Here is a 27,516-nt window from a genome sequence, read left to right as displayed (position 1 = left end):
TCGCCTTGGCTGGTTTTGGAAATTTCATTATCCCAATAATTAACTGCAAAGTTCTCTGGTGTTGTAGACTTTGTCTTTCATGAAATCAAACATTCAATTTCATTTTCTTTTTCTGAATAGTACCCAATTAATTGGCACCATTAAAATATGTTCAACTGACTATTTGACTTTTGCCTGGATGTTTTGTCCTGTATAATGTTCATTCATTCATTCACTCATTCATTTATTCATTCATCCATTCATCAGGTGTTTGTTGAAGAGTGAAAATAAGTGAGGTACCAGGCTAGGCAGTGGAGACACAGGAAAATGTAACTGTTTTTGCACTTGTGATATTCAAAATTTGGCCGAACACATAGACAGACTTACTATAATATTATGTAATTGGGAGGAGGCATAAGCATGCTTATAGTAGGAAGAGGAAACCAGGGGAAGGAGGTGTGTGATATTGCTTAGAGAGGAGATAGTTGAAAATGCAAAATCCTAGAGGAAGTAGGAAACGATGGAGTTCTGGGAATAGTTGAAGGAAATTTGGGAAGGACCTGAGATATTTCTTCCCACACTGTAGGGGAGAAATAAGTATATGGGTAGAACTAAAACGGTTTTGGGAGGTAGCTATATATGTGGGAGTAAACCTTGAGAAAATCCCCTCTTAAAGTCTTAAGGGCCCCTAATAAACTCTCTAGTTAATGATTTCTCATCTATCTTATAAAAACTAATTAACAAACTGTAACTTGTGAGTCATATTTGTGTGCTCCTTTCTCAGAAATTCAGATTTTATATTTGGCAACTCAAATGCCTAGAGAGTTCCCCTTGGAAGGTCTCATGAAAGATTATGAAAGAACCAGGATATTTCTCCCTTTGATGGTGATGCCAATTTATAAGTAAAATCCTCTGTAACCCTCACAAAAAGCTGATTTGCTTGAATGTTAATAATAATTTTTTAAAAAACCTCAGAAGCAGAGGGACGGAACCAATGATCATCGGTATGTTTTTTACCTCTTAGAATAGAGAAGGAAGAAACAGTGAAAACTGTCTGAAAGATTTTTACATTATCTGGAGTCTTGAACCTTTTGGACCCTTGCTTATTCTAAGGATTCCAAAATAGGGCTAGCCCAGTGGGAAAAAATTCATCCCTGCCTTTTGCAAGCACTGAAAACTCTCTGGTCTCCAAGCTTGGAAATGTGATCAAACTGGAGGTCATCATTGTAACAGTTCTGTATTTTTTTCTGGGCTCTTTTTCTTTTGGTGGTGTTGTTTTGGACTGAATTGTGTCTTTTCAAAATCCGTATGTGGAAACCCTAACCTCTAGTGCCTCAGATTGTGACTCTATTTGGAGACTGGGCCTTTGAGGGGGTAATTAAGTTAAAACGAGACTGTTAGGGTGGGTCCTAAGCCAATCTGACTGGTGTCCTTAGAAGAAGAGGAAGCGATACCAGGGACGGGAATGCACAGAGAAAAGGCCATGTGAGGACAAAGGGAGAAGACAGCCATCTACAGGCCAAGGAGAGAGGCCACAGAAGAAACCAGACCTGCCGACATTGATGTTGGACTTCCATCCTCCAGAAATGTGAGAACATAAATTTCTGTTGTTTAAGCCACACAGTCTATGGTATCTTGTTATGATGTTATGACAGCTCTAGCAAAGTAATGCGTGTGCCATGCCACAAAGATCAGGATTTCTATCTGCTCCAAATAACAGCAAGAATTGAGAGGGACGTGTGGACACAGGGCAGGAAGGGGAGGGTGAGATGAATTGGGAGATTAGGAGTGACGTATATACACTATCCTGAATAAAATAGATAGCTAGCGGGAACATGCTATACAGCACAGGAAGCTCAGCTCGGTGCTCTGTGACGACGTAGATGGATGGGAAGGTGGAGGGGAGGTTGGGAGGGAGGTCCAAGAAGGAGGGGATATAGGTATACATATAGCTGATTCACGTCACTGTACAGCAGAAACTAACACAACATTGTAAAGCAATTATACTCCAATAAAAATAAAATAAAATAAATATTTTCAAAGATCTTCTTAGACATTTTCCTGTGATAATCCTTCCCGCATCTGAGAAGAAACTGGCTAAATAAACTAATATTCCTAAAGTGTGGCACCACAAGGCTTTGTCCACTTTATCCATTTATTTAATAATTTAGGTAAGTTCTGTCTATGAAAGGAAGTGGAAGCACACAGATCTTTCTCTGGAATGATGATTTGGCTACTCCGTAGCAATTCTATGTGGAAAGAGCAAAAGCTAGCCTTTCTGGCCCTAAAGGAGAAAATAAAAGTTGTTACCAGATGTCATTACTATCAATTACCTAAAATATAAAGGAGAGGTTCAGACAGCCTCCTGCAATTTCTGCTGAAAGGAGTGACCACATCATATCTGCAAGGCTCTACCATGGATGTACTTTATTTCCTCTCCCTATCGGTCCCTCCTGAGGCTGGAAGTCTTATCAGCTCAGACATTTGAAACAAAAGAACAAAACTGCTCTAGCAAAAGGCTGAGAAACCGTGGCTGGAAACAGATGCTATTATTTGATATTACTATGAGTAAGAAATAAAGAGATCTTCTTTTTCACTGACTTCTGTCTCTTCTTCCTATGTTCTAAATGTTTTGATAAAGAGCCAGTTAATTCATTTGAACCTGGCAAACAGAAGGACATTATTACTAATCCTAGCCAAAGATCCAAAACTAAGTAGGAACTGTAAACAACCACTGAGGTTGAGGAGAGATGGAACAGCACAGTGTCTGCGGAGGAGTGGAGAAGGTTTGAGATGGTTGTTATGAAGCAAAAGAGATGGGGCCAGAAAACAAGTGAAAAGACTGTCAAACTGAAGAGGGTCTAAGTGAAGTGGGGAGCAAAATTTGTAGTGACTCTGAGGCAACCTTAAGACTTCCCCACCACCTACCTTTAAGCAATCACCAAGACTTGCCCTTTCTACTGTCTTAATAGCTCTCCAGTGTGTGGCCTTCTCTGCTTTCCAGCTGCCACTAACTAGTTCAGGCCATCTTCTCCTCTAGGGTGGAGGCAGTGGTCCAGCAGGTAAGAGCCCAAACTGAGTTCATATCCTGATTGTAACACTTACCAGCTGTGTGACCTTGGGCAAGTTACTTAAACTTCCTAACAGTAATTTTTCTTATCTAGGCAATTAGGATACTACTAGTATAACCTACCTTAGAGCATTATTATAAAGATTAAATAGAATTGATATAAAATTCTTGGCAGATAAACTGTTATTATTCTTATCGTATAGGACTGTACTGAAAAAGAAATGAAACAAGAAAAATTAAGACATTCTTCCTTCAAGCTTTGCCTCTTTTCAATCCATAGTATATCCTATAGCCAGAATGAGCTTTCTAAAATACAGATTATATTGAGTCACTCTTCTACTTAAAACCGTTAACTGGCTCACCATCAACATAAATAATGAACTTCTTGATAATGTAAACAAAATCCTTCTTGACCTGGCTCCAGCTTAAGTCTCTAACATGATCTTTCCCATTTCATTCTCCCGTATTCTCTCTACTTTGTGCAGGAGCCATATTAATCCATCTGGTTCATCAAATTTTTTGTGTTCTTCCTTCCTTTTGAAATTTAACAACTGCCACTGACTTTGCTGCAAACCCTTCTCCTTCCGTCTCCCATTCCCTTAGCCTAGGACCCAGTGTAGAGACTACTTCCTTGAGGGAGCCTTCCCTGGCCTCAGTATGAAGGTCAGCTGTCCCTCTAAGGCACCATAGCCCACTCCCTCCCTCCTCATTGCATGTCCCACACTGCTGGCTTGTGGTTGCCTGTTACACTGGCTGCTGCTTTCTCTGGTGGAATGTAAACTTCAGGAGGGCTAGGACCAAGCACTCTGGCATTCCAAGGTTCTGGCACCGAGGAACACTCAACCATGATATCTATTATTAGGAAGAGTAGCACGACAGTGCTGTTAATCAGTGACAAAAAAGACAAAGGACCAGGGAATTCCCTGGAGGTCCAATGGTTAGGACTCCGAGCTTTCACTGCTGAGGGCACGGGTTCAATCCCTGGTGAGGGATCTAAGATCCCGAAAGCCAAGGGGCATGGCCAAAAAAAAAAAACCCACAAAAGATGAAAAGACAAATACTGTAGGATTTCACTCATATGTGGAATCTAAAAACAAACAAACAAACAAAATAAAACAAAAACAAAGTCATAGATACAGAGGTCAGACTAGTGGTTACCAGAGGGGGAGGGAGTTTGGGGTGGGGGTGGGGTGGGTGAGTGAAACACGTGAAGGAGGCCATCTGTATGATGATGGATGCTTACTAGACACGTGGTGGTGACCACTTTGTACACGGATGTCAAATTATGATGTAGGATACCTGAAACTTACATAAAACACATACATAAATAAAAAGACAAAGGTATTCTTGGAAACTTGATTGTCCTTACCTAAATCCGAAGAAATGATATTAAGATACCTCAAAAAAGAAAGTGTCGACTGTGGAGGGAAGTTGAGCATAGAACATGGAAAAACCAGTCAGAGAAGCGGAATACATTCTGCTCAGAGGTAATAATGCTGCGACTCGAAAACACAATTAGCAGGTTTGTCTCACAAGTCTATCTTCACGGTGGAGATGGGGGCATTAGGATGCTAAACTCCTCAGCTAAGTGTTTATGATTTGATATTATGTTCACCAAGCACATTTCTAATTTTAATTTAACTCTCCCTTGGATTCTCCAAGACTAGGTACGTACATGCGGATCACCTAACAGACTCTCTGGCTGGTCTTTACTTCTGCTGCACACAGCAAACTGGAAAAAAAAAAAAAAATTGGCATGGTAGGTGATATTGATGTGAACTTCTTGTGGGTTTGGTTAAAAAGAGGCTGTGTCTGAGGGACTGATCAAGTCTGGATGCCATGCCAAAATGAACTTCATGGATCTGTGAAGTTAAGATGGAGCCTTGGACGTTTGTGGCCACAGCAGAGGACTGTCCCTCCTTGCGGCCCCCTGAGGCGGCCAGCCACCGTTTTGGGTGTTTTGTCTGCGGTCTTGCTCTCTGTGGTTGGGTTATTTTACCTAATGGAATAATGGTCCCATTATCTGCCATCTACTGTAAAACCACGCAATTAATTAATAAAACAAATGAATTTTTCCGAACTAGATTTTAGTCGATCCCCATTAAAAAGGCAAAATTACTTCTTCCCAGAGTCTTGATGCTTTTTAAGTGTAATTGACTTTTCACCTCCAGCTTTTTTTTTTTTTTTTTTGAACCGTCAGCTTGCATTATACTTTTATTATGCATTTGTTCTCTCTGAGAACAATTAAAAATCATTTTCGGGCTTCCCTGGTGGTGCCGTGGATAAGAATCTGCCTGCCAATGCAGGGGATACAGGTTCAATCCCTGGTCCAGGAAGATCCCACATGCCGCGGAGCAACTAAGCCCGTGCGCCATAACTACTGAGCCTGTGCTCTAGAGCCCGTGAGCCACAACTACTGAGCCCACGTGCCACAACTACTGAAGCCCGTGCACCTAGAGCCCATGCTCTGCAACAAGAGAAGCCACCGCAATGAGAAGCCCATGCACCACAACGAAGAGTAGCCCCTGCTTGCCGCAACTAGAGAAAGTCCACGCGCAGCAACGAAGACCCAACACAGCCAAAAATAAATAAATAAATAATAAATAAATAAATAAATATTTAAAAAAAAAAATCATTTTCAAAATTTTGTTTCTCATTGTATTGAGGAATAAGTTGTAAGCACTTCTGATAGAGAAAATTACTTTAAACATAGTTATTTTTTCTGAAGATTTCCATGCTATTGGAAAGTAGGCAGAAATTCAAATGATGTGAGGGAAAAACCTCATATCTTCCTACATTTCTCACTGATTGTTCCAGCCCATTTTTAGGGGATTGCTTTCTTTCAGGTTATCTTTTTATGCCCGCCCTTATTATTCAAGTTTACTTATGGTTAAAGCTATACATAAGACCACATAATTGGTAAATCCTACAGCAAGGTATTGTTTGAGGACTTGCTCCACATTTTGAAACATGACTGATAACAGCAGTCTCAACACCAACACCTTCAGTTCTCAAAGTTGAGTGTACACCAGAATCACCTAGAAGGCTTAGAAAACCCAGATTTCTGGACCCTACGCCTAGAACTTCTGATCAGTTGGTCTGAGGCAGGGCTGGAAAATTAGCATTTTTTACAAATTACTAGGTGATTTTGATGCTGCAGATCTGGGACCATACTTTGGGCCTTTATTTTTTTATGTCTAATGGCAAGAAATTTAGCCAAAGGCCCAAAACCGTCCAGAGCCTCCTTCTTCGTTCTGTTAAGCTTCTGGCTCTACTGCATCCTTGGAGGTGAAAGCTCTCCAAAACTGGGTCACTATTTCAAACCCCCAAATGTGCTTGGAGGTTTTAGGGGTGCATTTCACCAACAATTATTTCATTTTTAGCAATAAACTTCTAGCTGCTGCTTATAAACTACAATATGGCTTATTCTCTCTGCAGGTTTCCTTGGAGCTGTCATCTAAGTCTATTCAGTAAGCAGTGCTGCCACCTTCTGATTTTCAATTGAAAACATATATTAAAAAGTTTTGCTCTTTGAATGTATTCAAATACTCAGCAAATATTTATTTTAACGTTCTTTGCTTCATGAATTCTTTTTCTCCCTTGGGTTTCTTATTTCAAATGCCTCTTATTGTTTCTTGTTAGCACATTTCTATGCAAAATGTATTTTGTAATTATAGCCACTCAGGATTTTGGAAACTCTATCCCAGTGAAACTTCCCTCCCTTTATAGGTATGGAGTCATGTGTCAAAAATACTGAACTTACAAAATTTCTTGTAAGTGAGTTGATTTCCAAAGACTATTTCAAAAAAGACTTCCAAACTCCAGTGCACAAAGTCTTTTTGTAAAACTCATTTTAAAAAATCCCTTGGTTGTAGTGATTCATAGCCAACTAACAGAGATTTTTGCCTCAAAACGCCTCCCCCCATATCTGGTATTTTATAAAACCCAACTATATTGAATAAAAACTGGGAGTGTGTTTTCCTTCAGATGCAGTAATAAACTATTAGAGCTTGTTGGAAGTAAAGAGAACCTAATCTAATCCAATGCCATGATTTTACCACATAGAGAAAGGTCAAATGCTAATTCAAGGTCATGCATACTTAGAAATAGAGCGCCTTCAAACACAGTTCACTTCTCTGGACAGACCTGGGTGACAGGATTCCAAAGGCCATCTCTGAAACATTTTTTTGTCCAAGAGAATGGGGCACGATAACTGCCCAAGCCTGGGTCATACACCCACACTTGTGACCAAGGGTCAAGATGTCTAACGAAGTAGGGGGAAAGTCATGCTTTAGGAACAACGGAGGCCCAGGATAAAGTAGCTCTCCTGAGTTCACACAACTAGAAAAAGGCATTGGTGGGGCTCAGACTAGGTTTTGACTCCAAAGCCCTGGAGCTTTCAAAATTCTTCCACTGCCCTGGCTTGGGAGCGTAGGTGGAGCGTAAACACATGTTCTTGAGGGGAAAGTGATGATGCGTCACTGCATCTGCATCTTCTGCATCACAACTGCATCACCTGCACCTTCTCGCGACTCTTCCAGTGTGATCAGGGCACCCTGATCTCCCCCGCTGCTTGCCTCCCACCTCTGCACTCCTCCCCGTTGGTTCACTGTTAGCCAGTAAGTCTATCAAGAGTCCATTGAGGGCTAAGCCTGTTCCACTTTCAAGAAGAGGGTGGAGAAGAGGGAAAGAAGACTGAAGATGAAAGAGTGACTCCTATTATATAATTGTCACTTCCCTATTAGCACAAACTAGCTCTTTTGGTGATGGGCAAATGAAACTCTATGTCTCAGTTTCACCATCTGAAACTGGATGTTAGACTTTCCTCAGAGGACTGATGTGATGATTAAATGAGGTTTGTATCTTTTCAGAGTAGGGTTTTTGTTTTCTTTGGATATATATACCCAAGAGTGGAACTGCTGGATCATATGATAGTTCTATTTCTAGTTTTTTGAGGAACCTCCATACTGTTTTCTGCAGTGGCTGCATCAATTTACATTCCCACCAAGAGTGTACAAAGGTTCCCATTTCCCTACACGCTTGCCAACGTTTATTATTTGTCAGCTTTTTGATGATAGCCATTCTGATAAGTGTGACTTTGATTTGCATTTCTTTGATGAACGGATAAGATGTGTACACGTACACACATATACAATGGGATATTACACAGCCATAAAAGAGTATGAAATTCTGACGTTTGCAGCAGCCTGGAGAGACCTAGAAGGTAGTATGCTCAGTGAAGTAAGTCAGACAGAGAAAGACAAATACCATATGTTATCACTTATATGTGGAATTGTTATAAAACGAATGAATATAACAAGACAGAAAAAGACTCACAGAGAGAGACCAAACTCGTGGTGACCAGTGGTATGGCGGGGGAGGAGGGGGAATAGGGGTAAGAGATTAAGAGGCACAAACTACTATGCATAAAATAAATAAGCTATAAAGATATACTTTACAGCAAAGGGACTATAGCCAATATTTTATTATAACTTTAAATGGAATATAATCTATAAAAATATTGAATCACTATGTGGTGTACCTGAAACTAATATAATATTGTAAATCAACTATACTTCAATAAAACAAAGAAAGTACACCTGAAAAATGTGAAACACCAAAAAAATTAAAAATAAAAAAACATAGGTGGGGTTTTTACTGGAAGTGCTGACCACAATGACAGACAATAGCAGTTCTCACTGCAATTATTTTTATTAACATTAGCATCTCAAAAAAGGTGTTCCTAGGCTGACAGATCCTACCTGTAGTACCATCTTACAACTACCGCTGCCCCCTATCTGTAGAAGTACTGTACTACAGAAACCCTGAATAATTTGGACTAAAGAAGCTGATTGAATTTGTGCAGCCATCGGGAAACAATATGTTGGTTTTCCTAGGAGTGAATATTTGATTGAAAGCTTCCATTAGTAAAAATACCTTAAAAACTGTCCTGTGTCCATTTGCAAAGCCAACAGTGGCCAGTGGTTTGGGCACCATGTGGGCATAGGAACATGCCTGCTGCTTAACTTATCCCAGGGCTTCTTTTGTTTTTATCTTTTAAAAACAACCTGCTGGATCATACATGACATCTAATCCTGCCTTATTAACTAGAAACTAAATGAGCATTTGAGAAATTTAATTGAAAGTGATATTCAGAATGTTAATAAGCCACTGGTCAGGAGGGAGATTGATGTTCCCAGCTTCAGATTGGTGTTCAGGGATGAAGAGTCCCTGAAGACCTTGTCACCAGAGGCGACTAAACTTCTACTTGCTGCTACTGCTTTCCTTGCAGGCTTGCTTCCAGCGGCAACCCCAGCTATCCACCTGTTCCCCAAATTCCTGCTTAATCATTCTCCCCCAGAGAGGACCCTGCCCACTAGCCCTGTAGCAAATCAAGCACCAAGCCAACAGTGCACTGCCGCTATTAGGAATGAAAAATAAACAAGTTTCTCTGAGTGAGCAAATGAAAAGGATGATGCTGGGAAAACAGGGGTTCACACATTTGAATCCTTTCCTCTTCCATGCAGAAAGCCAAGAAAGTCATATGTGTCCTCTGCAATAAGAAATAATGTCCTTCTGAAAACTGCATAAAGATAGACTATGCATTATTCAAACTATATTTGTATCTGTTAAAAGGAGCATTTCCATTTCCAGAATTTATAACATTAGAGGATACTAATCATACTTTGCTCTTTGGGCACATCTTTTCATAAAATATTTCCAGGAATATGAGTATACTCTTCAATTTTTCTTTTCCCTTCATAATTCAAAACACAGGTGATCTGCTTGCATCTAAAGTGTGTCCAGTTGAGGCTAAAGCATTACTATTTTTTTTTAATTTTATTGAAGTTTAGTTGATTTACAATGATGTGTTAATTTCTGCTGTACAGCCAAGTGATTCAGTTATACATATATATATTCTTTTCCATTCTAGTTTATCCAGGATATTGAATATAGCTCCTTGTGCTATGCAGTAAGACCTTGTTGTTTATCCATTCTATATATAATAGTTTGCACCTGCTAATCCTAAACTCTGAATCCATCCCTGCCCACACCCCCCCGCCTTGGCAACCACAAGTCTGTTCTCTATGTCTGTGGGTCTTTTTCTGTTTCATAGATACGTTCATTTGTGTCATATTTTAGGTTCCACAGATAAGTGATATCATACGGAATTTGTCTTTCTTTTTCTGACTTACTTTGCTTAGTATGATAATCTCTAGGTCCATCCAGGTTGCAGCAAATGACATTATTTCATTCTTTTTAATGGCTGTGTAATATTCCAGTGTGTGTGTGTGTGTGTGTGTGTGTGTGTGTGTGTGTGTGTGTGTGTACCACATCTTCTTTATCCATTCATCTGTCGATGGACATTTAAGTTGTTTCCATGTCTTGACTATTGTAAACAGTGCAAGCATTGCTATTGACAGACCCAATGATTTCCATTGCTGTTTCTGAAACAAAAATGTCTCAGTACATTCATTTTCTATTTGTCCATAATTGAAATTAAAAATAATTCAGAGCCAAAAACAAAGCAAAGTAAAATTTTCCAGTAGTTACAGAAACAAATATTTTCATACAGACAAAAAAGGAGATAATGATGAAACAGAAGTGCTAACTGGAAGGCAGTGCCACCAGGTCAAACTTTAAATGTTTATTCACCAGCACCTTTTGGAAACCTGCATTCGGCCTACAAAGGAGGGATTAAAAATATCATCCAAAACAGATAAAAGTGTGACTCCTATAAAAAGTTGAGGAAGTCAGTATTAAAAAGCACAAACCACTCCCTAATGCTGCTTGCCCTGGGGACCTGAATATTGATTTAAGGAATCGTTGGCTCATCTGAGCCACTTGGCTGGCTAGCTTAGCTTTTCCCAAATGAATTGTAGGACTTCTGCTGAAACCACATTTGTTCAATTACACACTGGACTTCCTCAAAGATAAAAAGACTATCTTCTTGTTTGTCATGTTGATTTAGGAGAGGCAAGGGAGTGTAATATTGTAGTTATGAGTACATACTCTGGGGAAGGATTGACCTTGGATCAAACTCTTCTCCAGCATTTCCTAGGCAGGCAAACAAACCTTGAAAGCAGTTTCTTCTTCTGTAGAAGATAGATAGTATCTATTCCAAAATATATTAAGGGATTAAGTTAAGCAACATACATCAAAACATCTAGTGCAGTGTATCTGGCACATGGTAATGCTCAGGAAACCTTAGCCATCTTTACCATCTTCATCACCATCCTATCATCAAAGGCTTTAGATGTCATGGAGAGGAGCTCACACTCTCCTCTCTAGAAGACGTGGAGCTACTGAAAGAGCAGTGGCATCGTTAGATATGGCCTTTGAATCCTGGAAACTGAGTGGAAGATGGATCTACAGGGGGACAAGGTGGGGGGGCGCAAGGAGATCACTGTTCTACCTGTTTGAGCAGGAGAGAGCTTGATGTAAAGCAGAAGCTGTGAGCATGGAAAGGAGTGGGAAATGGATTCAACAAGTATTCAAAATGAAAATTAGAAGAACTTAGGACAAGTCTGGATGTGGACAATGAGGTGGATGGGGGAGTTAGAGATAGCTTGGCTTTCCAGCTTACATGACTTGGTAGATAGTAGAGCCATCTATCAACCCATGTAGAGAGTACATCATGTATTCCTCATATCCTATGGCCATGATCCCCTTACCCTGTCTAGATTCATCACTTTTGTTGGGCTTATCCTTCTAGATGAATATGCAGGGGCAGAATTTATCTATGGGCTAAAGTCTGTTGACTCTAGTATGCAAATGATACCATTATTGTTGTGTGGAGTTTAGTCATTAGCAATTTATTTATTCGGACAAGACATATTAAGTCATTAACTAATGCTCACTGTAAATGTGTTTGTAGTTCTCTCCCGGAGGCTTTGTAAATTTCTCATTGGAAAAGATGGAGAACTGAGCAAATGAAAAAGCAGTAAAAGAAAAGAAAGAGAGCATGCATCAAAGAGGGAGGAGTAGTAAGATCGGGTCCCACTTCTCAGCTGGGATCAATAAGGACACAGTCATTGCCCCACTAGCCTTCAACCATGACCGCTATCAAATAGGAAAATAGATTGGTGTGCTTCAATCCTCTGGGCCACCTTACTCTGAGCTAATGGACTCTTTATTTTTCTCACTTTATATTTTGGAACCAGTAGGGTTGAACAGAACCAAAGCTTCACTGAACTGACTGACAGAAGTCTTGTCTAGCCTTGGTCCAAAAAAAGAGGTCAATACAGTTTGTTTTTGGTGCTGGGCATCTCTCCAACTATCACCATTCCCTTCCTTGAAACTTTTTTTAACTCCTTACCTCCAGACCTCCAGCAAGGCTCACTAATTCCCCAAAGGTGCCAGCTGATAAGATTAAGCATTTGCCAGGAATTTGCATTTTAACAAAGTTCTCTTGAAAATGAAAACTTTTAAAGTTCAAAGGAATTCTAAGCTTCAAAGCACAGAATGTTTGTCTTAAAGGTCTTGCCCAATATTTTATATGTTTCTTGATGGAGGCTGAGAGGTCTGATGGTCAGAAACCCTGCCCACAAGGTGTGGGAAGCTGCCTAACATTAAAACTAGCCTGCAAGAGCTTGTGAACATCTCCATCAGGAAGACTTGCTGATTTTCTACCCCTGTCCCACAAACATGCATACAAACACTCCCGCCCCTGTTGGTTTAGTCATGCACTGAGTTTCATGAACAAAGTTTGCTTATCTCCAGTACAGTACTTAACACACTGGACTGAAATTAATTGTTTATTTAATTTTCTTCCTCATCAGAATTTCATCCCCTTGAGGGCAGAAACTACACTTTTATTCTCTGTGTACCTTTTGGTCAACATGACACAGTTCCTAGAACAAAGAAGGCCTTAATGGTAGGAATAGTCTACTTACTTGGTTATTTTATAACCTAGGTTTTCCTTTTTGTTTGGATACTAACTAGTTAAATAGTCAAAAAGTTTCCAGACTCCTCAAGGCCTACGTTTAAAATGGGGTGATATTCTTTCCATCCTTCAGATCCTGAGATCGCCTCTCCTTAAAACTCAGTTGGGAAACAACTGTAAAAATCATGTGCCAATGTAAGAATTTTTAATTATTATTCTTGATAAAAAATAGTAAAGTGGCAGTCCAGAACAAAATTATGAGTTCTCTTGCTGGCCTCTCCTCTCCATATTCAGGATCTTTAGGATGTCCTCATCTGACAATTCTCTTCATCCAGGACTTTCTCGCCAGGAAATACTATCTATAGTCTTTCCTTACCTTCCCTGTGTAAGAGAAATGAGAGAAATGGCATTTGTAGCTACTTATGGCGCCATGCATTATTCTTTGTGCTTTGCATAAGCTGTCTAATTTTACTTTCTCAACTATACTGTAAAGTAGTTGCTATTAACCCATTTTTCAAAGGAGAGAGCTGAGGTTTAGAGAAATTGAGTAACTTGCAAAAAAGTCACCCAGAGAGGTAGTGACAGGTTCAGAACTGGAGCTCTCAGTCGTTCTGGATGAAAATCATTAGATATTCTCTCCATCCCACTGTTGTTTTCTAAGCTGAGAGTTACTGGATTTCCAAGGTGATATTTTGATCTTCTGTCTGTCTCTGGGATTGTCATATCCTATTGAGTGTGAAGGAATGAGTAGATCCTTCCCTATCAAGGCCAGATTTGTTCATTATAACATAAGCATGCTTCTGTAAGTCAAGCAATGACTCTCTTAGGCACTCTTGGGCAGAGTTGACCTGTAGAATCAGAGTACTAGCCAAGGACACCAAAGGTAAGATTCACATTGGGTGATAGAGAAAAACAGGCTAAGAAGAGCCACAGAGAAGCTAACAGATTTGCTCAGTCAGTTACAGCTCTCTGCACTCTTTAAAGTGTGCTTTCAAATACTGGCAAAACAAGGGGGGAAAAAGTCTCTTCAAATATCCCCAACTGAAAAGGATAAAAACTTGCACATACCCAAATTAACAATTAAAATCGACGTCATTCCAAATGCTTAATTCAGAAATAGCGAGACCTCGTTTGGAAGCTGTCAGCTTTGACAGCAACGTCTTTTGTTTGTAACAAGGTATCAGTAAGGTCCTTGCTCCTTTTCAGAGCATCTTCTCAGTAAATCCGCGAAATAAGTAGGGCAGGCATTAGGGAAGAATTGTAGAATGAATGTATACCTTAGAAGAGTCATTGGAGGAAATCTAGTCTTCTTCTAGTATATGCATGAGGAAGTCAGAGTACTAGGAAAAATGGTAACAACTTCACCTAGACATTGCAAACTACCACAGTCAGGATAGAACGGTTTATGCTGTGTAACGTATAAACCCCCAACCTCACAGTGGCTTAGCCTTTAAAAGTGTTCCTTGCTTAGACAATTCTGCTGCAATTTGGGTAGCTCACCAGGGCAGTTCTCTTCTAAGGCATGACTTTCTCTTAACACATGACTTTATAGACTTTTGTAGTTTTCCATCTTGTGGCTTCATCATCTCCACATGTGCCTTTTGGAATCACTATGACAGATAAAGACAGCTGACGGTTTGTCAGGGCTAGTCATGGCTCTTACTCAGAAAAGACGTGTAAATTCTACTCAGGCTATTGGTTGGAACAAATAATATGGTCTTGGGCAAGGATCTGGAAAACACAGTACTTCATATATCCAGAAAGTAGAGGAGAATCTGATATGGCTGGGCAACAGTAATCTCTACCAAATAAGTGGTCCAAAATCCACACTTCCGGATGGCCTCTTTCTACTAGCACAGGGCCTCTGGGCACTATTTGTAATAGATGCTGGAAACTGAAGAAGACTAATTGGAAATTTCAGAAAACTCTAATGTTATCTTAACACTAAACTTTTTTTCCATTCATTTTAGGGAAATAACTTGTTTCATTTAACCTCATTAATTAACTACCTTAAAGAATTACTGAGTTTCTGAAAGGTTGCCAACTTTTTTTTTTTTTTTAAAAGCTTATTTATTTATTTATTTATTTATTTATTGATTGATTGATTGCTGTGTTGGGTCTTCGTTTCTGTGCGAGGGCTTTCTCTAGTTGTGGCAAGTGGGGGCCACTCTTCATCGCGGTGCGCGGGCCTCTCACTATCGCGGCCTCTCTTGTTGTGGAGCACAGGCTCCAGACGCGCAGGCTCAGTAGTTGTGGCTCACGGGCCTAGTTGCTCCGCGGCATGTGGGATCTTCCCAGACCAGGGCTCGAACCCGTGTCCCCTGCATTGGCAGGCAGATTCTCAACCACTGCGCCACCAGGGAAGCCCAAGGTTGCCATCTTTATTTTTCCTTTTAGTCCTTGCAACAAGCTATTGGAATTGGTATTCTTACCCCAGACTGAGATAGGAATGCTTTGGTTGCAAATTACATAAAATTAACAAATGACTTCAAGTCAAAAAAAAAAAAAAAAAAGAACTGAAAGGAGAAATAAAGAGATTCAGAGCTCAAATAGGAAACTCAACTAGGGAATGTCATCAGGAAAACAAACTACAATTGGGTCTCACTCAGAATTTGTAGTTGCTTGCTCAAGGGCTGCCTGTCTCCTGTGAGCAAATTTCAGCTTCTCTGAAGCACTCTGTACCTTTTCTCAGTCTCTCTCCAAATGCCTGCCCTCCATCCCCTGCCACTGGCCAACTTTCTCTGCTTTCAGTTTCTGAATGTTTTATTGTTTCTGCTTGTATACAGCTCAAAATCTTTGACCAATTCTCTCCACATCTCGGCAACCCTCAATTCTGGACATTCCCCTTTCCACTAACTGTTCTTGTCTCTTACTATCCTCATTGGAAATTTCAAAATACCATATACCTGGCTTATTCTTGTGAACTACACCATGCAAGTCCTATGTCATAGGCCCACTTACAGGTCAGCTGCCTTTGGATCAGGTCTCCACCTAGGCACACACTTATGCACCTGTGCCCTGGTTAAAGATGTTGGAGAAGCAATAAACATGGACAGTCTGAGCTCCTCATGACAGGAGCAAGGACAGGGGAGCCTACTGCAGTAAAGGGGCAAGTGGGTACAGTAATGAATATGCCTACTCTTGTGCCAGGTCACTGCTACAGTCTGAATGTTCATGTCCCCTGCCCAAAGTCATGTGTTGAAATCCTACCCCCCAAAAGTGATGGTATGAGTAAGAAGGGCCTTTAGGAGGTTCCTAGGTCAGGAGGGTGGAGCCCTCTTGAGTGGAATTAGTGGTCTTATAAAAGAGATTCTACAGAACTCCCTAGCCCCTTCCACCATACGAAGATACAATAAGTCTGCGACCAGGAAGAGAGCCTTCACCTGACCATGCTGGAACCTTGATCTCAGACTTTCAGCCTCCCGAACTGTGAGTAATAAAGTTCTGTTATTCGTAAGCCACCCAGACTGTGGTGTTTTGTTATAGCAGCCCAGATGGACTAAGCATCACAGTACCAGTAAACGTTAATGTGAGATTTAAATGCAAAATTGCCTGACACCTCAGTATCCAGCTGAATGAGGAAACACGGAAAAGCAACACCTAGGCTTGAACTTTGTAGTCTCTTTCACTCTTTCACTCTATAGATCTTCAACCCTCAGCCAGTAATAAGTCTAGCTAAACAGATGCCTCACAAAAGTAAAATGTTTTGCTAAAGCTGAATAAATTATTTTACAGCATATTTAGAGGGCATTCCTGATTGAATCAACCAAACGCTGGAATAGTTAGAGTGACTGGATGGAAATAATAAATCAACAATTCTCAGACTGGAACTTTGAATTTGGTCTCTAGGGGAAACATTAGCCAGGTTGGATCTGCTCAAGTGGGAACTTGGCTTAGTTTCAGTGCAAGAATTCATTTTACATGCTTTCTTTCAAAATTTGTGAATGTGTGTCACTACCAATACCGATGATTAAACCTTGTCACAAAATCCTAGGTGACATTACACAAAACACTTAACCTTTACTGTTTCCACAACAGTAAAATAAGAGGAGTTATATTAAATTACCTCCTAGGGTCCTCAGAGCTATAAAATTCTATGACTAGCTCTCCTTCCACATTTAGCATGTAAATGTCTACATCTACTGATTACACCCTGAGGCAAGTTCATTTTCCTCCATGTTCATTTTAAATAACACCCAAGAATCCTTGAAGAGATTTTCTTAACTAAACTGCAGTCCCATCCAGTAGAACTTTCAATGATGATGGAAACCGTCTGTATCTGTCTAATACAGTAGCCTCTAGCCATACATGACAATTGCACACTTCAAATGCAGGTAGTGCAGCAGAGGAACTGAAATATGACTTTCATTTAATTTAAATGTAAACAGTCCCATGTGGCTAGTGGCTACCATGTTGAACAGTGTAGGACTGGAGATGTATGTAGTGTGAATGACAAAAAGAGAAATCAAGAGGTAACGATACTACTTTGATGCATGCTTTAATATTTGAAAACCACTGACTTTCATTTTCGTGTGGAATTGTGGTGGACTCTATTTTTATTTTATTGTATTTTATTTATTTTTAAAATTTTTATTGGAGCACAGTTGATCCACAATGCTGTGCTATTTTCAGGTGTAGGACAAAGTGAATCAGTCATACATGTACATATATCCACTCTTTCTTAGATTCTTTTCCCATATATGTCATTATAGAGTATGGAGCAGAGTTCCCTGTGCTATATGGTAGGTCCTTATTAGTTATCTATTTTATATATAATAGTGTGTATATGTCAACCCCAGTCTCCCAATTTATCCCTCCCCGTTCACTTTCCCCCTTAGTAACCGTAAGTTTGTTTTCTACATCTGTGACTCTATTTCTGTTTCGTAAATAAGTTAATTGGTACCATTTTTTTAAGATTCCACATGTGATATTTGTCTTTCTCTGTCTTACTTCACTCAGTATGACAATCTCTAAGTCCTTCCATTTTGCTGTAAATGGCATTATTTTGTTCTTTTTATGGCTGAGTAATATTCCATTGTATGTATGTACCACGTCTTCTTTATCCACTCCTCTGTCGATGGACTTTTTGGTTGCTTCTATGTCTTGGCTACTGTAAATAGTGCTGCAATGAACACTGAGGTGCATGTATCTTTTCGAATTACGGTTTTATTGGGATATATGCCCAGGAGCAGGATTGCTGGATCATATGGTAGCTTATTTTTAGTTTTTTAAGGAATCTCTATACTGTTCTCCACAGTGGCTGATGGACTCCTCTTTTTAAATTTTAGGTAAAAATCTATTCTGGGATGATGCAGGCCTTTCCAAAAGTAGGAAAGTGATTGATGATTTCTCAAGCTCTAGCTCTATGTGTCAGAATAGTAACGAATGCACCTAAACAAATATCAAAGGAAATTCATTTGCCAAATCTTTAAAAAAAAAAAAAAGGCAATTCCCTCTTACAATATCTCATCAGAGATTTGAGATATTTAAATAGGGTTCTTAGCAAAAGACAGGAGCAAGACAAATGAAAAGATATAAAAATGTTTAGTAGTTTACTAGATATAAAATTTGGAGCCCTGAATTTTTAGTTCTACTTTTATCATCAATCACTATTTTCTTTAATTCTAAAGTACCGTTTAATGTAAAATTCACCATCAGTTTAATAACAGCTTCGGGAAAGGGAAGGTAGTGGTGGGGGAAAACATTTTTTTTGTCTAACTTATTATTATGGCACTCATTACCTAGGCTACCACTTTTATTTTCAGTAAAAACATATAAGTTTGGTTGCTCCGCGGCATGTGGGATCTTCCCGGACCAGGGCTCAAACCCATGTCCCCTACATTAGCAGGAACAGCAGCAAGATGCTTTTGACAAGTAGATGGTTTATGCCTAAGTGATCGTCTTTTACGACCTTTTACGATCAATCACAAAATGGCCTTTGAGAATGCTCAGACTTACTCTGAAGGATCAAGCCCTTTCTATTGCCTTTAACTGCTCTGCTCAGCATGAGGCATGCTGCCTACTTCATGTGCAATAACTTTTCATTGCAGTGTAGTCTCCTCATGAAATTTTTTAAAGAAATCTTAGTGGGAAGTTAAGAATATAAAAATAAGCTAAGATATAATTGTCTGTGGTTCTATGAGGAAAATTAACTGTATTGATGATTGGATGAGCCCTCCAGGCATGGCTTAATCATATAGGCTTAGGCCAGCGACAGTTCTGTTGCAACCCCTTCTCTGTTTCTCAACTGGCAGGTGGTGGTGGTTGTGTTTTTGTGTTTTTAAATGTGCCTTATATTTGAATAAATATGGTAGTCGTTATTTTGTGCTAGTCTCTTCAATATATTGGATCACCTATAAAATGGGATTAATGAAGCTACTTACCACCCTTCCCTAATTAGTGGATCCTGACGCTTCTAAAATACTATAATCTTCATACATCTTACAATTTATCCACTTTAAACCATTATCTTTTGAATAAGGAAGACTAAGCCAGTTTGGGACATAATCAAGATTACAATTTTATTTTTATACAGTAAGATATTGCTTAATAAGAATGCTTAAGAAGAGGGATATCCCAGTTAGCTGAAATTGCTACATAACTGAGGTATGGTCCATAGTCCTTCTTATGTACATTGTATATTATCCCAAGTCCTGTTTCCTATGTACAGTTTAGTGTAGGGATAAAGCTCAGTTGGATGAGGAAAGACAATTTAGGATCTCAGGATCATTGTCTTGGGTTTAGATGTGGAAGGTTAAGGAGGAGATGACCCCGTTGTGTCACCAGGATCCATTCTAGTTCCACATCTTCATGTTGACTGTATTTACTGTATATACCAAAGGAAATTCCTTCATCAAGCCACACAGAACCAAAACATTGGTTCTTATATCAAACACACTTTTGTGTACAATTCCAAGCAAGTCTGTTTTTTTTAATTTATTTTATTGAAGTATAGTTGATTTACAATGTTGTGTTAGTTTCTGGCATACAGCTGTGATTATACATATATATGATAGTTTGCATTTGTTAATCCCAAACTCCCAATACATCCCTCTCCCACCCACCTCCCCCTTGTCAACCGCAAGTCTGTTCTCTATGTCTGTGAGTCTGTTTCTTTTTCGTAGATAAGTTCATTTGTGTCATATTTTAGATCCTGCATATAAGTGATATCACATGTTTGTTTTTCTCTTTCTGACTTACTTCACTTAGTATGATCATCTCTAGGTCCATCCATGTTGCTGAAAATGGCATTATTCATTATTTTTTATGGCTGAGTAGTATTCCATTTTATAAATATACCACATCTTCTTTATCTATTTATCTGTTGATGGGCATTTTGGTTGTTTCCATGTCTTCGCTACTGTAAATAGCACTGCTATGAACATAGGGGTGCGTGTATCTTTTCGAATTATAGTTTTGTCCAGATATATGCCCAGGAGTGGGCTTGCTGGATCATATGGCAACTCTATTTTTAGTTTTGTAAGGAACCTCCATACTGTTTTCTATAGTGGCTGTACCAATTTACATTCCCACTGACAGTGTAGGAGGGTTCCTTTTTTCTCCACCTCCTCTCCAGCATTTATTATTTGTAGATTTTTCAATGATGACCATTCTGACCAGTGGTACCTCATTGTAGTTTTGATTTGCATTTCTCTAATAATTAGCAATGTTGAGCATCTTTTCATGTGCCTGTTGGTCATCTGTATGTCTTCTTTGGAGAAATGTCTGTTTAGGTCTTCCACCCATTTTTTGATTGGGTTGTTATGGTTGTTATTGAGTTGTATGAGCTGTTTGTATATTTTGGAAATTAGGCCCTTGCCAGTCACAACATCAAGCAATAGTTTTAAATGTAGTCTCTTTCCTTAAACATTTTGGAGATCAACTGAGTGAAAAGAGCAAAATTTTTAGTTAGAGCCTTAAGATAATCATTTTCATTGGGAATTTTATTAATATTCCCACAATTTTTTTTAATGTGTCTCCAGTCCAGCATGAGAAACAGACATCTCCACTAATTATTTGGTAATCTGGTAGTATCTTGAATTAGTTTTTAATTTTATCATTCATATTTATCATCTCCATGATCACATTATAAAGATGGAATAGTCTCTTAAATTTATTGTGTGTACTGAATACTTAGTGATATATATGGACATTTAGTGATATATTAGCAATTATCCATAAATTATTATACCAGTCTTATTTGTGAGTGTGTGTCTCTGTGTGTATATGTGATTGTGTGTGTTCACCTTTTTTGTACCAGAACATAGTAATTTACTAAACTAACTAAAAATTTGATTAGTTGCATTCTGGTTAACAATGGCTTTACCCTAACAACCAGCTTTCATTTTAATTTTTAACATGCATTTTTTTTTTTTTATACTAGGAGGTTGAGTATAAAGTGAGTGGTACCTAGGTTCTAACATTTTTCAGATTATTAATAGTTAACGTTTTAAGGTTTTTTGCTGGCAGGGTAAAATATTTGCCTTTCATAAGACATTCAAAGTTAGTTCAAAGAAATATGGAAAAGAATGTCTTAAACATATCAACATTGAATTATTTTTGCACTTTCAACCACGGAAGATGATTCTCTCTTGTTTGAACCTCTTCAATGAATAAAGCATTAATTTTCCTCACACTGACAACATCGCCATTAAGAGATTATACATCATTCAAAAGAAAGTTGGGGAAGATTATTTATATCATTACAAATTGGATTACTGAGAATTTTCCACTAGAGAACATTTTCTTCTCAATTGTTGTCATTATTTTGGTGCTTAATTACTGTCCTAATTTCAAGTGGGATCATTGCCTCTTGCAATCCCTTTCATAGAGCCCATTTTCTGCTCACAGATAACAGAAAGATTTATAGTCCTATATATATATATATATATATATATATATATATATATATACACATATATATATATATATACACACATACACACACATATATATATTTTTGTTTGTTCTGTTTTTTTTTTTTTCCTTCTGTCAAATCTCTACCTGGTCTTCAGTAGCTAGATAGGTAGAGGCTAGAAGATGTACTATAATAGTAATTCTCATAATTTTTAAATTGAAAGGGATTCTTACATATGACTTCTGTCTTTTCAGGGAGACTGCTACCATTACGGAACAAGAGCAATATTTTTATCTTCTTCATCCTTAGTTGCTGTATTTTTGTTTCTTTGTTCTGTCTTCCTAGTTATGACTGATGGCACATGGATTATGGAAAAGCTTGATGTTTCAGACCTTTAGAAATCATTTTGCTTTATTATTTTACTTATATAACAAGAAATAGAGGCTTACTCAGGCTGCCTCAAATAATGGAGATGATACCATTTCAAATAATGGAGATTTACCATAATCTAGGTCTCAAAGAATCACAATATAAACCTTCAAAATATCCTCAGAAAAAGAACCAAACCCCAAATAGGTCTGAGCTTTACAAAAACTAGAACACAGTTCAAGAACTTTCCAGGAGCTAAGCAAGGCCTCTGCATGAATAAAGCTCATCATTTCCTTCTTAAGGGCGTTGTCTTGGCTTTTCTCTGGTGCTCAGTCATCAAGACGACTGAGTTACTCTCTGGTCTTCTCTGCTGCTTTGGTTGCCTACTTTGGTGTCATGAAGGCAAAGGCCCATCTCTTGATATCATCAGCTCTGGCTGGTGTATCAGGGCTACATTATCCAGAATGTGATTATCTATTTCCTAGGTATAAGTATTAATTTAATGAAGCATAAAATTGTGAAATGTTGCTTTGAAATTAACTTGTGTTCTATGTTTTAGGAAGTGGATTATTCACTTCCCACCCCCCAAAAAAAACCTTTGGCTACTGCTCTACTGCTGAAGATACCCTTATATTTGGAATGTTTGTCATATCCATAGACTTTAAACGATTTTAGAAAACTTCTGGGAACTTTCCATATCACTACCTTCTAAAACACACACACACGCCCATGCGCACTCAAAAACACACACAAAACCTACAATTTTTATATTTAGCACCTACCCTTACCATTTTAATTTTCAGAAATGGAAGGTATTGAACAAATATTTATTAATTGCATAATTCTATCTTGGATTAAACATTTTTGGAAGCTGGGTAGCATGCTGTCTTAGATATTTTTGTATTGTTCAGTTCATACCAAGTATAACCTAAAAATTAATAAAGTTCTTGATGATTAAGGTGGGAAAATTATACAGATGTTTCTATGTTCAAATAGGGCATTAGAAAAATTGGCATTGACTTAACTGTGGCCTTTCTAGAAGATGATTTGTCTATACAGATCAGTAATCTTAAAATAATTTTACCCTTTAACCCAGCCATTCTACTTATAAGTATTTATTATAAAGAAGCAATCAGAGGGTCAAAGACCACATCAAAATTTCATTAAAATATATTTATAATTGAAAGCATTCAAAGCATCTGGTTAAATGCTATTGTACTATAGATACAAATATACTATGCAGATATTAAAATAATGTTTTTTTAAATAAACAATGACACATAAAACTCAATGACATATTAAATTTAAAAATCTGAATTAAGATATAAAAAGGTAAGAAATCATTTAGAAGTAAGCGTGTGTGTGTGTGTGTGTGTGTGTGTAAAAAGAGGGAGAAGCTTAAAAGAATATATTAAAACATATGAATAATGGCTGTTTCCAGTGGGTAGGATTATGGTTGATATATATCTTCTTCATAATTCTCTGAATTTTTCAAAATTTCTATAGTAAATATGTAATGCTTTTATAATTGATAAATGACAAAAAAACATATAATTTGGCTTACTAACACCCTATTATTGAAAGAAGATATATTAGGTGTTCTAAATGATAGCTTTTCCATTCATGTGTCCTTGAGACCACATCACATAAGAGAAAGACGACACACTTTGGAGTCAAGTTTTCCTAGGAAGGACTCCTTGTTCTGTGTCACGCCTCACATGTGACTTGGGAATATCACCTTAGCTATCTGCACACCTGAGCTTTCTTATTTGAAACATGGGGATGCAAACATCAGCTTTACGGAATTTCTATGAGTAATGAGAAGAGTTAATAATTATATGAAACCAACTTCTATGACTGGTATATAGTAGCCATTTAGTAAACATTAGATGACGATGATGATTATAATTTGGTTTTGCTATTCTTCATGTTTCAATGGAAAATTGCATATTTTCCAAGAAAACATTTTGGGACCTTTAAAAGCAGCAGTTCTGCATACATGGAGTGAATTATTCCAAATGAAGTAGAGAAAGCTAATTAAATTATTACTTCATGCTAGCTTGATCTTCTAACCCTCAAGTACTTTCACTTAAAATATAAAGAGTAAAACACTTCTCTCTCCTCAGATTTGTTCACTCATCTCATCAGAGATCCCCAAAAATAAAAATATCAAAATGAAAATAAAATAACCAAAACGTGAGCAGTTTCAGAGTACAAGCAAATTGGTTGGTTCTTCTATTAATAAACTCCACAGAGCACTTACTATGTGCCAGGCACCCACCATTCTAAGCACTTTGCAAACATGCTGTCTTTTAACACTTACAATAATCTTATGATAGATTCTCTTATCATCCCCACTTTAAAGATGAAGAACCTGAGACACAGAGGTATTCAGTAACTTTCCCAAGGTCACATAGCTGATACAGGGCAATGTAATACAATCCTAGGCAGTTTAAATCTTGAACCCACATTCTCCACCTTCCAGCTCTCCTGAATCATCAACACTGTTATACATTCTCCTTGTGCCTTGATTCGAAGATCCCCCTAAAGCTTCCACTAGATTCATATGGAAATCCTTTCCAGTCTGCTGAACAAAGGCTGTGTATAATACCTACCCATTAAAATATAAGCTCCCTGGGGGCAGGAACATTTTCTGCCATGTTTACTGTCTATTTCCAGCACATCGTACAGTGCCTGGAAGAGAGGGCACTCAAATACTGATGAGTAAATCGGTGAATGAATTGGTGATAATCCAAAATTGTTTTCCCCTGATTTTAATCATTTTTATCCTGCTTTCCTTAGATGCATGTGAGTCCGACAAGCTGAACTTAAAGCACAAGTAACAATATCTGGTCCTTTTTTTTTTTTTTTTTTCCCTCTCCCCCAGGAGGTCTTCTGCCTTCCTGGTTTGAAAAGAAAGTAAAATGCTTATCCCTATTGTTTCACCTCCATCTTAGTTAGAAGCAATTTCTTTCTCTTCTGGAACAGTCCCTGTCTGCATTTCTACTAGCAGCCATTTTACTCCCTTGCCTTACCTATGTGTGCAGGTATCATCTTCCCTCTACCACCTGATGAATTCCTTAACTACATTGACTATTCTTATCTGTGCTTTTATTCTGCATAGCATCTAGCATAGTACCTGGCACATAATAGGCACACCAGGAATGTTTTACCTGAAGAGAGAGGGCCAAAATGACCTTCATGAGAACAAGCAACTTATTCTATAGCAGAGGTTGGCAAACTTTTTCATGAGATGACAGATTGTAAGCATTTCAGCTTTGCAAGTGTCAATGAAAAAATGTTGCCTGCCATATCAGTAAAAAAAGGATGTCGCAGCCATCAGGCCATCACATTACAGCTGCTGGACGGTGAGCCCTGAGAGAACCCAAGATAGAAACAGGATGCCCGCCATCTAGCAGTCAACAGCTGCAGTCACCCCTAATGGTGCACCCTGAGGAGACTCAGGATGAGAAAGCACAGGATACTGGCCTCAGATAGCTGAGGTGCATATCAAAGGAATGATTTCACTGAGCCCAGACTTCTGCATCTTGCCATAGATAGAAAAGCGCTAAGTTCCTGAACTTGAGATATCTGGTTTTATTTAATTAATAATAATTTTTGATGTTCCAGCTACCTGGTCTTTGTTGCAAAGACTCCTATATATCCTGATTCCTCCCCCACCTCTTCAGAGCCGTCCCTCAGAGCTATCTGAGAGGCTGTGTCCTGGGCTTAAGTCCTCAGTATTTTCTGCCAAATAAAACATAATTCTCAACTTCGAGACTGTGCATTTTTTCAGTCAATACAGGCCACACTGTCTGTGTTGTAACTGCTTAACTCTGCCTTTGTAGCATGGAAGCAGCTATAAACAATAGGCAAATAAATGAGCATAGCTATGTGCTAATAAAACTTTATTTATAAAAGAGTCTGTGGGCTAGATTGGAGCATAGCCCACAGTGTTTTGCCAACTCCTGTTCTTACCACACCCCACCACCCTGTAGTGCTCTCTTCATTCTGAGGACATATCAAAAGGTAGATTTGGCAGGCAGAAAGAATGAATTTATCAGTAAAACCTTCCCCATTACTGGAAAAGCTCAGAAGAATGCAGCCTCCAGAAAATAGCTCAGATGCTTCGTTTGCATATGCAAAGCCCATACTGTGGTTTACTTTATGTATCTTTCTTTGCCTGCATGAAATCTTTTCCTAATCTCATCTTCTTCTCAATTTCCCCTTCAAGCTCTTATCCTTCCAAACCTTTAAAAGAAATTAAAAAAATATTTCCTACTAAAGATAATGGGCTTTCAAGGATCTCTCTGCAAAGAGGAAATAAGGCGAAAAAAAACTTATTAGGACCTATTTCCATCATATAGATTGATCTGCAACTCTCTAATTATAAATTTGGATTTTGTTTTATCAACCAATTCTATCTCTTTTCTTATAATATCCCTTTAAGATATCGAAAATGAAATTAGTTCTCGGCAATTTCCTAAGGCAAAGGGGAAAAATGTATAGAAAATAACTTGGCTGAAAATAAAATCATAGGCAGATGCGAAACACCATGCAACTATGTGGTAAAGTATACTAATTCAATAATGATCACCTATTTACTTCTAATTTAAAGGGTGTATTAGTGTCCATCCAGGGAAATAGAAACAAGTATTTGCATTGAAATAGAGGAAATTGGGACTTCCCTGGTGGCGCAGTGGCTAAGAATCTGCCTGCCAATGAAGGGGACACAGGTTCGAGCCCTGGGTCCAGGAAGATCCCACATGCCGCGGAGCAACTAAGCCCGTGCACCACAACTACTGAGCCTGCGCTCTACAGCCCACGAGTCACAACTACTGGGCCCACATGCCACAACTGCTGAAGCCCATGTGCTCTAGGGCCCGTGCTCTGCAACAAGAGAAGCCACTGCAATGAGAAGCCCGCGCACCGCAACGAAGAGTAGCCCCTGCTCGCCGCAACTATAGAAAGCGCACACGCAGCAACGAAGACCCAACACAGCCAGAAACAAATAAATAAATGTTTAAAAAAAGAAAAAAATTAAAATACATAAATAGAGGAAATTCAAGGCAGGACATTGTCTACACGGGTAATTAGGAAGTTGAGAAGCTAAAGAGGCAAGAGGCCGTGTTATCAGAGCCCAAAGGGGTCAGAATGGGCCTGGCTGGCAGCAAGTGGCTCACAGAAGGTAAGCAGCTGGTGCTGAGCTGCCCCTGAGGCTTAGAGAGAGGGAGAAAGTGCCTTGGTTTCTCCCTTCCTTCCACCTTCCAGTCTGCCACCAATGCCTCCTCTTGGATGAACTCCGAGGTAAAGCAGCTGACAAAGGAGACTGGGAAACAGTCTGAAGAATCAGCT

General features: G+C 38.7%; 1 long non-coding RNA gene across 1 annotated transcript; it reads left to right on the top strand.

Moving 5' to 3' along the window:
* The first annotated feature begins 1,263 nt into the window (after window positions 1-1,263).
* Window positions 1,264-26,978, top strand: LOC309631038. Its single transcript, XR_014246030.1, has 3 exons — window positions 1,264-1,567; window positions 6,488-14,971; window positions 15,307-26,978. It is a non-coding gene; the product is annotated as an uncharacterized lncRNA (long non-coding RNA).
* Window positions 26,979-27,516: the final 538 nt, after the last annotated feature.

Source organism: Balaenoptera borealis, assembly GCF_965194805.1.
Source record: "Balaenoptera borealis genome assembly, chromosome: 6".
Classification (NCBI taxonomy): domain Eukaryota; kingdom Metazoa; phylum Chordata; class Mammalia; order Artiodactyla; family Balaenopteridae; genus Balaenoptera; species Balaenoptera borealis.
This window is presented reverse-complemented; position numbering and strand designations above follow the sequence as displayed.